The sequence below is a fragment of the Trachemys scripta genome, chromosome 22 (assembly GCF_013100865.1).
Source record: "Trachemys scripta elegans isolate TJP31775 chromosome 22, CAS_Tse_1.0, whole genome shotgun sequence".
Classification (NCBI taxonomy): Eukaryota; Metazoa; Chordata; order Testudines; family Emydidae; genus Trachemys; species Trachemys scripta.
Window position 1 is genome coordinate 14,551,095 of NC_048319.1, and position 13,874 is coordinate 14,564,968.

Consider the following 13,874-nt stretch of genomic DNA (forward strand, 5'->3'; position numbering starts at 1 on the left):
CACCTCCTTGTCCCCCCGCAGCGCCACCACACACCGTCGCCCTCCCCCCGCAACGCCACCACACCCCCTTGTCCCCCCCACCGCAGACCCACCACACCCCTCCCCCCCGCTGTGCCACCGCCCCCCTTGGCTAGTCCCCGCGAGCCAATCAGGAGCGGCTGGTGGAATTCAAACCCCCGAGCCTGGCAGCCCAGCCGGGCCGGGCAGCTCCGCGCTGCAGCCGGGGCGTGTTGCGCCAGGAGCCGGAGACTCGCCTCCGTGTCAGCGCTGCCCGGTCCAGCCTTGCTGGGCGCTGCGCCGGAGGGACCCGCGCGAGGAGCCGAGCCGGAGCCGAGCCCCAGGCAGGTAAGGGCCGCTCCCAGCGGCAGGGCGCGGCACTGTCCACGAGCGGGAGGGCGGGCAGGGGATGCCCAGGGCTGCCCGGGGCAGGGAGCTCCCCGCGGCGCTGGGCTGGCGCCTGCTCTCCTGCCACAGCCGGCGGCTCGGTGCCGGGGAGGTCCGGCGCCGGGTGTTGTCAGATCAGCGGCGACTCGCCCCAGGTGAAGTTCGGTTCGGTCCCGTCCAGGTCGCTTTGGGGCTGAACCAACGTGCGGTGCTCGCTGGCCGCCCGGGGCCAGGACTTAAAAGCCGCTGTCAGGTGAAATCATGATGCCGTGAGCAGCGCTCGGTGCATTTCATTAGTGAGCCAGTTCCCTGCCACAGGGACGGATTCTGCTTCCCTGAAAAGCGCCCTTACTCCAACTCCGAACCGCGGCGGGATTACTGGGTATTGATTGTTTATTATTGATTCATGTTTACATCTGTACAATGTACCGATCACATGGTTGATGTGCAAAGTTATAAAACATACTAACAAACTGAACCGTCTCAGGGCAAACAGCCGGGAATAATCTCCCGTTAGTTAAGAAATTATTACATAGTTCCTGCGGTTTAAAAAAATTCTTAATCATTATCTGATATTCCCCAAAAGTCTGGAGGCTAAAGCCGCAGGAGTCGTCAGGAATGTTCAGCATGTAGCCAGTTGGAAAGAAGTAAAACGATGCAGTTTCTGCTGGGTTCTTAGATCTACCTCGGAGGTGTGTGTCTCGGACTGGGTCCAGTTCCGGGTGCTGCTACCGAAGTTCTTTGAAAACCACCCGGTCTGGGGGCTCAGTAGAACCTGTATGGAATGTGGGAAACTTTTTTATCAAGTAGTTTAATTTCACAAACGGTAAAGATCACAAGTAAAATAAATGTACTGATTCCTATGGAGGTGCAGGACCAAGAGGAGCATTCTGTTTAAAGCCTTAAAACAGAAGAAGATCTGGCCGAGTTTAAAAGCTGTCAATGACAGATCCTGTAGGAACCACAGGCAAGCAGGAACATGTGTAGCCAGTAAGGCCGACTGGCAATGCCAGGCTAGTCTGGCCTGGGAGTCTGGCCTGGGAGGTGGTGGAGTCTCCATCCTTAGAGGTTTTTAAGGTCAGGCTTGACAAAGCCCTGGCTGGGATGATTTAGTTGGGGATTGGTCCTGCTTTGAGCAGGGGGTTGGACTAGATGACCTCTTGAGGTCCCTTCCAACTCTGATATTCTATGATTCTATGTGCACTAGCGCTGCTCATGCCAGGGCTTTGCAAGGAGAGCCAGCTGAAATCCCAGTTGCAACAACCCAAGGCTGGAAGGAGAGAGCCTGGCTAGCTGAGCTCCCCGCAGGATCACCAGAAACCGCATCTGATGTGGGGGTTTATTGGGAAAAGGTTTTTTTTTTTTTAATTGCTGCAAGTTCTGAAGGACTGGGCAGGGTGGTGAAAGAACACGCTCCCAGGCACCCTGCCTCCCCCAGGCTGATCCCCAAATCAGCTCTCCGTCTGCAGGAGCAGTTCTGTGCTCTCCTCGGTGTCAAGTCACCATAAATCTGTCCTAAAGCTTTTCTCTCCGTAGGCTAATAGGGGTGCCCTGTTGCCAGTGCATGGTGAAGAACGGGTTTGTTCTGGGGTCTCCGCCCTCCTGCACTGTCCGTCTCATCCTGACTCTTCCCCCCTGTGCCAGACCATCACCCCAGCTGCTCTCTAGAGGGGGACGCACAACCTGACCAGGGCCGGCTCCAGGCACCAGCCTGGCAAGCAGGTGCTTGGGGCAGCCGCTCCGGAGAGGGGCGGCATGTCCAGGTATTCGGCGGCAATTCGGCGGACGGTCCCTCACTCCCGCTGGGAGCAAAGGACCTCCTGCCGAATTGCCGCCGCAGATTGCGATCGCGGCCTTTTTTTTTTTTTTTTTTTTTTGGCTGCTTGGGGCGGCCAAAACCCTGGAGCTGGCCCTGAACCTGACTTGCATCATTTCTGCTTGTTCTGCAATTGTCAGTCTGGGACATAAGCCTCAGACTCAGCAAAGCTGGCAGCTGGCCTGCAGGCCCTCGGGGGACATGCTCCTGCTCCCAGGAATGTCCAAGCCCATATGGGTGGTACAAGAGTTCCTGGTTACAGTGCAGGCTGGTGACCCCACAAGTGCAGCGTGCAGGCAAGGGACTTGGCTGTTGATTTCAGCGGGGGTCAGGGCAGACCCTGGTGGGATGATGCAGTTGCATATGTCAGTTGTTTTGCTGTCTCAGGACATTTGCTTGCTCGCCAAGGTGGCATTCTGGTCAGCGTGAGGAAGAGGAGGTGGCTGCTGAATGCCAGTGGGGGTGGTGTGTGTATGGTGGGTGTGCAGCCCTAGGGTCTGGGGAGACGGGCCGATGTTCCCTTTGTACATGAGGTCCCCAGAGAAGCCTCTTTCTCCAGGCTGTGCTGAAAGCACGTCTGGCATCTCCAGTATCCCACAGTTAGCACAGTCCCAGCTCACAGCCACTCGCTCTCCATTGGCAGACAGTCGGAGGGTCTCCCACCTTTCCTCAAGATCCTCGGCAGGGCTGGGACCTTCCTCCCCACCCCAGCCCGCTTGCCAGCCCGGGGTACCAGGCTCAGGTGCTGGAAGGTCTCTGCCCCAGCTGGGAGTGAAAGGATCTCTCCTTTCCTGTCTGTGGGGGTCCGTCACTCTGCATGGAGCTCAGCAAGGCACCTGCTCACACATCCAGAGTGCTTTGGCTGGGCAGAGCCCTGCACCGCAGAGCCCCTGTGGATGCGTTCTGTGCCCCACTAACCCACCAGCTCCCTCTCAGCCCCCCCTCCCCCGCACTGCAGGGACCTGCAGAGCCTGGCAGTGGGTACAGCTGGCCTCCTGAGCAAGGCTCTGCCCAGTTTTTCTGCAGAGGAAGCATCTTGCCCTTCCACAAGGAGGTACTAACAAGCCACTGCAGCCAGCCCCCCCCCTCCCCCACCACCACGCTGGCATAGCAGCAAGGCATGCAGCTCGTGCAGCAGCTCAATCCTGCTCATCTCCCAGCAAAGACGGCTGCAGTTCTCCCCTCCACCAGCCACCAGAGAGTGGCTACCAGCAGAGGGCATGGCGGCACGCCTGGGGCCATGGGCCACTCGCTGCCTGATGTCCAGGATTTCCTGGGCCAGTGTGGGGGGCACTGAAGCAAAGACTTCTGGTTGCAGTGACTGATCCCAGCTGTGGCCCTGGAGGGGGTAGCATGAGGCTGATGTGGGGAACACGTGCAGGCATGGGTGTGAATTACCCCTGGTTGCCAACTCAGTAAATGTGGAGTCAGTGTTTCCTAGCAGCTGCTCCTCAGAAGAAAACGTTGTCAGGAGTCTGGGAGCAGCACTTGGGTTTACTGCAAATATTCCTACATGGAAACCTGTTGGACCAGGGATCCTTAATCTAAGATGCAGAGGGGAACTTAACAGCCATGAGGATGCTTCCTTCCAGCCCTGAGCGGGAGCTGCGTCATTTAACTAGAGAGTTACAGGTCTGGGAGATAAGAAAGGGCTGGGGGTGGCAGGATTCTGGTCAGCTCACGGGCTGGATGCGGGGCACCAGGGCCAGGCCAGGTCAATGATGAGGAAGCACGTTTCTGTGTGTGTGCTGGGGCAGTGTAAGTGCAGTCCCCGCTGGGCAAGGGGCCCCAGCATAGCTTGGCCTTTCACAGAGTCATCGATCCCAAGGCCAAGAGGGACCATGTGGACACCTAGTCTGTACAGCACAGGCCAGAGACTTGCCCCAGAATCATTCCTAAGTAATCCTTTTATTGACAGAAAGGCCAAGAATTGCCTTGGCCACAGGGACTGGTCAGGGTTACAGTGGCAGTGGCAACTGCAGGGCTGGGGAAAGTTGCCCAGTCATGGCCTGCGCTGTCCCTGGCCTAGGGGGTTGGAGACCCCAGGCTGCAGGGCTCTCACTGGGGGCCTCTCCCCAGCTTCATCCGGGAAATATTTGAACCAAGGAGTGTTCCCAATTTGCAGTGCCTTTGAATCGGGCCTGATTCCTGCTCTCCAGCCCAGGCGCTGCAGGCCTGCCTGGGAATCAGCAGAGGCTGCACTGTCTCCCTGATGAGAAGCTGGGTGAGTGAGGCCGGATCAGGCCCTCTGGGCTGAGCCCTGTGTTCATGGCCCCCAGATGAATTTTTTTCTCCATTGTCTGCCCCTCGCTCTTTGTGCTAACTCTGCCCAGAGAGCCTCTGGCACAGAACAGGTGTTGCAGTGTCTGACTGCGCTGTGCTGCCCAGGATTGCCCTTTCAGTGACACAGCAGGTGTCTGGGAGGTGGTGCCCGGGGGGCTGGCTCTGGGAAGGGCTGTGAGCGGCCAGAGCTGGGGGCGGGAGGCGGTGCTCGGTGCAGCCAGGCTTCCTGGGCCAAATGCAGAGCATTCTGCAACCAGAGACCAAACCAGCTACTGCAGCCTGAACTGGAGTCACAAGATCTTGGGGTCACATGCACCCAGCATCTCCACCATGAGCACTTCACCAGCCCCATGTGGGCAGCTCCTCCTTCACAGCCGGCTGAACCCTGGGCTCCCCGCATCCATTCCTCAGCTTCTTGGCATTTAACTGATGCTGGATGTCAGCACCCTGCTGTTCCTGGCTTCTCGTGGCCTGCTCCGATCAGCATTCACCTGCCTGGCTGGCTGGTTATTGAGTGTGGCCGCTTCACCCCCTCCCTTCCCTCCTGTACCCAGACCTTGCTCCTCCCTCCCCCGCTACAGCGTGTTGCTGCTAGCCTTTGGGTGACAGGAGCAGTGACAGGCTCTGTGCTCCAGCTCTCCCCCCATCCTGATATTCCCCCTCCATGCAAGATCCAAGTGACCTTTCAGAATCTGCCCTGTTCCCTCCCCCCGTCCGTCCTGCCCCCTTTTCCTTTCCCCATCACCAGCTGGGTGTTCCTTGTCTACTTGTATCAGGGGTAGCCCTGTTAGGCTGTATCCACAAAAACAACAAGGAGTCTGGTGGCACCTTAAAGACTAGCAGATTTATTTGGGCATAAGCTTTCGTGGGTAAAAACCTCACTTCTTCAGCTGCGTGGAGTGAAATTTACAGATGCAGGCATAAATATACTGACACATGAAGAGAAGGGAGTTACCTTACAAGTGGAGAACCAGTGTGAGTATATTTATGCCTGCATCTGTAATTTTCACTCCATGCAGCTGAAGAAGTGGGGTTTTTACCCGCGAAAGCTTGCCATTCCCCAGCAGCTGTTACATTTGGGTCCCACGAGTAACCCCAGTGGCTGCCTTTACTGTTGCTCAAAGCTTTTTCAAGCTGTGCAGCCTGCAGCGCAAAACTGACCCGAACAATCAAAGTTTCAGTGCTGCCCACAGGACTCTGAGCATGGGACCAACCTCAGAGTATCACTCCAGGCTGCTTGGCACAGCTGTGAGTGGCAGAGGAACGGGCGCCATCTGCCTGCAGACTCAGGAAGATGACAGTGCATCTGTTACCCTGCCAACTGCTTCAAACTGGGGTCATGATTCTCCATTTCTCTGCATCTCGTCCAGTCATTTACATCAGCCAGCACACGGTGAAGGTGAAACATTCCCGGATGCGAAGGGCGGCACACAGCAGACCCTGCAAACAAGAGTTTGGGGGTTACTTGCTGTGTGCTGAGCTTGTGTTTGTCTGTCTGTGTGTTTGTTCGTTTGAAGGACTGTGTGCTGTGGCCGGCAATTGGAAGCTGTGAGCTTCTAAACAAGGTTTTGAAATCTAGAAGCCTTTCTTCAATGGCTGAGCCTTAGTCAGGGGGCGGGGCTATCAGGGAGGCCAGGGCTTTATAAAGCCATGAGTCAGCGACCAGGGAGTTTCGAGAGGGAGTTTGGGAAGGGGGTGACTTTGCCCACTTGCCATCTGTAAAACCTTTAAACTAAATTATAATCAAAATGTCTTGATTTAAACAAAAACCCCTGTCAGTAACCTAGGCAGCTGTAGGAGAGAATGCAGCCAGAAGCCCAGCAGCAGAGTGGGGGCTATCCAGTTTATTGCGCTGAGTGCAGCATGTATGATTACCTGCCCCGTGGGCAGGTGGCGTATGTGTGCATTCGGTGCAAGGAGCTCCTGGCCCTCAGAGACTGCGTATGGGCTTTGGAGGCCAGGGTGGTGGAACTGGAGGAGCTAAGGGAGGCAGAGAGGTATGTTGATGAGGCTTTCCAGGACACTGTAGATTTGTCCCACCTCTGGTCAGACAGCCCCTGCGCTGTTAAGGAGGATGAAAGGCTCAGGGAAGGAGAGTAGTCAACGGGAGCAGAGGGAAACCTTCCCATAGTTGGAATCCTCCTTCCAGATGGTGTTGGGGTATCCTCTCTCACTGAGGTTATCTCTCCGAGGGAGGGAACTCCAGTCATTAGGAAAAGGCAGGTGTTAGTAATGGGAGATTCGATCATTAGAAACATAGATAGCTGGGTTTGTGATGACCAGGAGAACCATATGGTGACTTGCCTGCCTGGCGTGAAGATTGCGGATCTCTCAAGACATCTAGATAGATTTATGTGTAATGCTGGGGAGGAGCCGGTGGTTGTGGTACATGTAAGTACCAATGACATAGGGTAGGAGAGACGTCCTGGGATTGTTTAGTCTGCAGAAGAGAAGAATGAGGGGAGATTTGATAGCTGCTTTCAACTACCTGAAAGGGGGTTCCAAAGAGAATGGATCTAGACTGTTCTCAGTGGTACCAGATGACAGAACAAGGAGTAATGGTCTCAAATTGCAGTGGGGGAGGTTTAGGTTGGATATTAGGAAAAACGTTTTCACTAGGAGGGTGGTGAAGCTAGGGAGGTTACCTAGGGAGGTGGTGGAATCTCCTTCCTTAGAGGTTTTTAAGGTCAGGCTTGACAAAGCCCTGGCTGGGATGATTTAGTTGGGGATTGGTCCTGCTTTGAGCACAGGGGTGGGACTAGATGACCTCCTGAGGTCCCTTCCAACCCTGATATTCTATGATTCTATGGAGGCCAAATTTAGGCTGCTAGGAAAGAGACTGAAATCCAGGACCTCTATGCTGGCATTCTCAGAAATGCTCCCAGTTCCACACGCAGGGCCAGGTAGGCAGTCAGAGCTTCAGAGTCTCAATGCGTGGATGAGACGATGGTGTAGAGAGATGGGGTTTAGATTTATTAGGAACTGGGGAAACTTTTGGGGTGGGGGAGCCTATACAGGAAGGATGGGCTCCACCTAAACCAAAATGGATCCAGACTGCTGGCACTTAACAGTAAAAAGGTTTCAGAGCAGTTTTTAAACTAAGAGATGAGAGAAAGCCAATTGCTGCAGAGGAGCACATGGATTGGACAGAGACTTCTCTTAGAGGAGCGTTTATTCATAGAGATTCTCTAGGCTCTATTCAGGAGGAGAGGATGGAAGAGGATAAAGTATGGGCCAGATCAGATGAGAAACATTCACATAAAAAAGAATCTGACACATCAGAAAAGGGCAGACAAATAAACAGTGACAAGTTCTTAAAGTGCTTGTACACAAATGCTAGAAGTCTAAATAATAAGACGGGTGAACTAGAGTGCCTCGTGTTAAAGGAGGATATTGATATAATAGGCATCACAGAAACCTGGTGGAGTGAGGACAATCAATGGGACACAATCATTCCGGGGTACAAAATATATCGGAAGGACAGAACAGGTCGTGTGGGGGTGGAGGGGGGAGAGTGGCACTATATGTGAAAGAAAATGTAGAATCAAATGAAGTAAAAATCTTATATGAAGCCACATGTTCCATAGAATCTCTATGGATAGTAATTTCATGCTGTAATAAGAATATAACAGTAGGGATCTATTATTGACCACCTGACCAGGACAGTGATAGTGAAGATGAAATGCTAAGGGAGATTAGAGAAGCTATCAAAATAAAGAACTCAATAATAGTGGGGGATTTCATTGACTAAATGGAGATACAAAATTTCTCGATATTTTAAATGACTGCATTTAAAGTGGAGCAGCTGGTACGGGAACCCACAAGGGGAGAGGCAATTCTAAATTTAGTCCTGAGTGGAGCAAAGGATCTGGTCCAAGAGGTAACTAAAACAGGACTGCTTGGAAATCGTGACCGTAATATAACAACATTTAACATCCCTGTGGTGGGAAGAACACCTCAGTAGCTCAACATTGTGGCATTTAATTTCAGAAAGGGGAACTATGCAAAAATGAGGAGGTTAGTTAGACAGAAATTAAAAGGTACAGTGACTAGAGTGAAATCCCTGCAAGCTGCATGGACACTTTTCAAAGACACTATAATAGAGGCCCAACTTAAATGTATATCCCAAATTAAAAAACACAGTAAAAGAACTAAAAAAGAGCCACCGTGGCTTAACAACCATGTAAAAGAAGCAGTGAGAGATAAAAAGGCATCTTTTAAACAGTGGAAGTCAAATCCTAGTGAGGCAAATAGAAAGGAGCATAAACACTGCCAAATTAAGTGTAAAAATGTAATAAGAAAAGCCAAAAAGGAGTTTGAAGAACAGCTAGCCAAAAACTCAAAAGGTAATAAAATATTTTTTAAGTACATCAGAAGCAGGCAGCCTGCTAAACAACCAGTGGGGCCCCTGGACGATTGAGATACAAAAGGTGCACTTAAAGATGATAAAGCCACTGAGGAGAAACTAAATGGATTCTTTGCTTCCGTCTTCACGGCTGAGGATGTTAGGGAGATTCCCAAACCTGAGCCATCCTTTGTAGGTGACAAATCTGAGGAACTGTCACAGATTGAAATGTCACTAGAGGAGGTTTTGGAATTAATTGATAAACTTAAAAGTAACAAGTCACCAGATGACATTCACCCAAGAGTTCTGAAAGAACTCAAATGTGAAATTGTGGAACTATTAACTATGGTTTGTAACCTGTCCTTTAAATCAGCTTCTGTACCCAATGACTGGAAGATAGCTAATTTAACGCCAATATTTAAAAAGGGCTCTAGAGGTGATCCCGGCAATTACAGACTGGTGTCAGTACTGGGCAAATTAGTTGAAACAATAGTAAAGAATAAAATTGTCAGACACACAGAAGAACATAAATTATTGGGCAAAAGTCAACATGGTTTCTGTAAAGGGAAATCATGTCTTACTAATCTATAGAAAGCAACAGAGGGTCCTGTGGCACCTTTGAGACTAACAGAAGTATTGGGAGCATAAGCTTTCGTGGGTAAGAACCTCACTTCTTCAGATGCAAATAATGGAAATCTCCAGAGGCAGGTATAAATCTATTAGAGTTCTTTGAAGGGGTCAACAAACATGTGGACAAGTGGGATCCAGTGGACAAGGTGTACTTAGATTTCCAGAAAGCCTTTGACAAGGTCCCTCACCAAAGGCTCTTACGTAAATTAAGTTGTCATGGGATAAGAGGGAAGATCCTTTCATGGATTGAGAACTGGTTAAAAGACAGGGAACAAAGGGTAGGAATAAATGGTAAATTTTCAGAATGGAATGGTATTCCCCAAGGGTCAGTCCTAGGACCAATCCGATTCAACTTATTCATAAATGATCTGGAGAAAGGGGTAAACAGTGAGGTGGCAAAGTTAGCAGACGATACTAAACTGCTCAAGATAGTTAAGACCAAAGCAGACTGTGAAAAACTTCAAAAGATCTCACAAAACTAAGTGATTGGAAACAAAATGGCAAATGAAATTTAATGTGGATAAATGTAAAGTAATGCACATTGGAAAAAATAACCCCAACTATGCATACAATATGATGGGGGCTAATTTAGCTACAACTAATCAGGAAAGAGATCTTGGAGTCATCATGGATAGTTCTCTGAAGACGTCCACGCAGAGTGCAGCGGCAGTCAAAAAAACAAACAGGATGTTAGGAATCATTAAAAAAGGGATAGAGAATAAGACAGAGAATATCCCATAATATAAGAACTAGGGGTCACCAAATGAAATTAATGGGCAGCAGGTTTAAAACAAATAAAAGGAAGTTCTTCTTCACACAGCACACAGTCTACCTGTGGAACTCCTTGCCTGAGGCGATTGTGGAGGCTAGGGCTATAACAGGGTTTAAAAGAGAACTAGATAAATTCATGGAGGTTAAGTCCATTAATGGCTATTAGCCAGGATGGGTAAGGAATGGTGTCCCTAGCCTCTGTTTGTCAAGAGGGTGGAGATGGATGGCAGGAGAGAGATCACTTGATCATTACCTGTTAGGTCACTCCCTCTGGGGCACCTGGCATTGGTTGTCGGTGGATAGGTTGGTGGACCTTTGGTCTGACCCAGTATAGCCGTTCTTATGTTCTTAAGAGTCCTGTTATAGTTGGCTAATCTGGTGGTAAGCATGAGGCCACACTCTGCTCCCAGAGCTAGGGAAAGAAACAAGGAATACCGATGGCCATCATTCTAGTGCTATCTCATAAAAAGTTGTGTAACCTACTTAGAATGTGTGTGTTGTCTCCTTGTATGGGCCGGGCCACAGAGATAACAGCGTGCTTGTCTCCACCAGTTACTCCTAATGGGCCATGATCAGTTCTGTGGATTAGAGAGGTCTGGGTTCCCTCCTAGCTGATGCCCTGTGGGGTGTGAGATAATGTAGGTTGAGATCTTAATTTAAAGATGATTGTTGGCATGTTTTTATATTACAAAAACGGTGTTTAGAAGAGCATTTGGATGTTGTGTTCATAATATTTGTAAATTGCATTTGTGATGCTTGTATTTTGGATAATTGGAGCTGTGCCTTTAAGAACAGGATGGAAAGAAAGCTTTAGGAGAGAGGGGGTTTGAGGTGGAGAGCAGCGTGTGTGCGTGTGTGTGTGTGCATGTGTGTGTGTCCACCGAATGGAAGACCCAGCCTGTGTGAGCTCCCAAAAGCTCTGAACTCGATTTAATCAACATAACTCTGCAGAAAGCACCATCTTCTCGCAGGTGCCTCATCATCATCCTACATTAGCACATTGGCTGCCTCAGGATTCTGCTGAGCTATAGAGCCTGTCACCTGTAGGTGGCCAGCAGGGGTCACTGTACTGTGCACTAGGCTGCAGGCTGGGACTGCCTTACTCTGTACAGCACCCAGCACAAATGGGCCCAGACCTCGGACAGCCCTCTACTTGGAGCTCCTGGAGCAAGGGCTGACGTGTGTTGGGAGCTGGTGACACTGTGTGACTGGACACACGTGGCGGGAGAAGGGGAAGGTCACTCAGAACTGCAGACTACAAAACAGGGTTCATCTTTTAAAAAAAAAGCCTCCCAATTTTTGGTCAGTCTCATGATTTTACGTGGTCTGAGTGCTGGTGTTTGAACTTCCTGCCTAGTACTAGCAGTAGTAGTTGGCAGTTCTGGCCTTGGGGGAAGATCTGACAGGTCAATGGAGGGAGCTGTCTGCATCCTGAATTTTCACCTGCTCCTCTGACCTGGGCCATGGCCTGTCCAGGTGCTAAGTGAGCTGTTTGGAGTGCTCAGCGGGGAGGGACAGCTGGGGAAAGTCCCTTCTCCTTTGGGCCGGACAAGCTTTATGGGGAACCAGGCCGTGTTCACACCTGAATTAACACCACTTGCATTCTCTATAGCCCAGTGGATCCTAAAACAGCAAGGGGAGAAAGTATGGGTTTTGGAGACTGGAGGCTGTGCCCAGGGTGCCTTGACCAGATGCTGCCCAGTGGTGCACGGAGGCACAGAGCCCTGGGGGCTGTGCCCAATGCTGCCCATTGGTGCCCAGAGGCACAGAGCCCTAGGGGCTGTGCCCAAGGTGCATTGACCAGACGCTGCTCAGTGGTGCCCAGACAGCCGGGACCTGTGGCTGGATCCTGACTCTGTATGATTCTGTGAGAGGGACCCAGCCAGCTCCCGGGAAGTCCATGCTACCGACCTAGGTGTGCTCTGGGCATGTCCCTGACGGTGTGAGCACCAGGCACTTTGCTCTTGCTCCTCGCTGAGCCCCCCCGCCCCTCTCTCCTGCCTTGTGTGGGCAGAACTGGAACAAACATAAGGCCCCAACTCCATGTCCTGAGGAGCTGTACGGACCCTGCAGGCAAAGTGTCCTACTAGCCCAGCTCAGGTGTTGCAGTCTAAGCACCCTGTGCAGGGCCCCTTCCGACAGCAGCCGTCTGGGCAGAGTATGGGGGACGTTTGCCTCATCCCTACAGGTGGATGGAGCGCTCCCTTCGCACTACATCCCTGCACAATGTTTTTTCTAACTGAAATGTAAGGTTATGCAGGGGTATGCAAATTATTCCCAGGTATGCATATTAACTCATGCAGAGCTTTGCATTGAATAGGGATGCAGCAACAGGCGCCTCATTTGGTGGCAGGCTGAGTTGTTGGGCTCCTTACGGACTCCTTGTGGCACCAGCTGGGCCTGGCAGGAGCTGGGATCACTGGGGCTTGCCAAAGGCTGGTGGCAGGAGCTGTGGAGAATGGCCAGGAACAGGGCCCCGGCTCACTCGGAACCTTCGAAGACCTGAGGAGTCTGAGCATGTCTATGTTATTGTTGATAAATTGGATAGTCAAGTGCTTGGCCACGCTTGGGTTCATTATTTTCCTATGAAATACATTCAAGAGACCAAATAACCAGTGTCAGGCAGGTTTATGAAGATGGTACAGGGGAAAGATTCTGTACGATACCAGTCTCCGAAGAGCCGTCCTGTGCAGCGTCCTGTTACATTCACCTTACTCAGGTGTGCTCCCCAAAGCTACGCCCCTGGAGCCTTTCACACCTGCTTGGGTAGTAGGAAAGGGTACCGCATACATCATTTAGCTAGGTGGCTTTTTGCCCTGTTTGTTTTGGTACCGTGGTGCACCCTTTGCAGTCTGAGTTACGATGCACCTTACCTTTGTTCTGAGTGTAGCCGTTTCGGGTACTAAGGGGATGAAGGCACCTCCTAGGTTTGTATGGGCAGCTCCTTTCCTGTTGTGATGAAGAAATGATCATCTGTCCTGATACCAGCAGTTTTCCTATCTATCCAAGCCAAGGCTTACTGCAGCTAATGCAAGGGTCCTGGCATACTTAGCACAAGTGTTCAGGATGATACTAAAGGTACAGGCCAATTTGGGTGTATAACTGCTATTCTAATACATAATATGTATTCTTCAGCAGGGTTTAGCTGTGTCTATTGCGGGTCGTTATCATCAGGTCACCATGTCTCCGGAACGGCTCACAAAGAGAAGCCCATTGTTATTCGGTCCAGTGCTGCAGAGAAATGCCTCTCTGGCTCTGTGGTGCATGTGAAATCAACACAGCAAACAAGGATCTTTACTACAGAGCACTCACTGGGAGCTGGGAGCAGGAAGAAAGGGAAGGTGGAACCATGCCCCTCCCTTGCCTGGGGAGAGCCACCTCCCAGGCATGTCCCCTGCTGCCTCCTAGTACCGCTCCTCAGCTGCTCAAACCGAGAGCCCTCCATTGACCTCAGTGGGGCTGTGCTGACCTACACCAGCTGAGGAGCTGGCCCTGGCTAAGGGCTGGTCCCAGGCCCTGCTTCCTCAGTGCTGGCTGGGAGGGACAGGCAGACCCTATGGGGAGCCCTCCCTCCAGGGCCCAGCCAAAGCCCCATGTGCTGGAGAGGGGGCAGCCTGTTGCCGATGGGAAGAGGGGGTGCAGGCT

At 51.5% G+C, this 13,874-nt stretch overlaps 1 protein-coding gene across 1 annotated transcript in view; it reads left to right on the forward strand.

Annotated features, from left to right (window-relative positions):
- The first annotated feature begins 194 nt into the window (after nt 1-194).
- Nucleotides 195-13,874, forward strand: part of CTXN1 (cortexin 1) — an 82,846-nt gene continuing 69,166 nt past the window's right edge. Inside the window, exon 1 of the mRNA XM_034755493.1 lies at nt 195-345. The gene's annotated coding sequence lies outside the window, so the exon portion shown is untranslated. The remainder of the gene's footprint in view (nt 346-13,874) is intronic.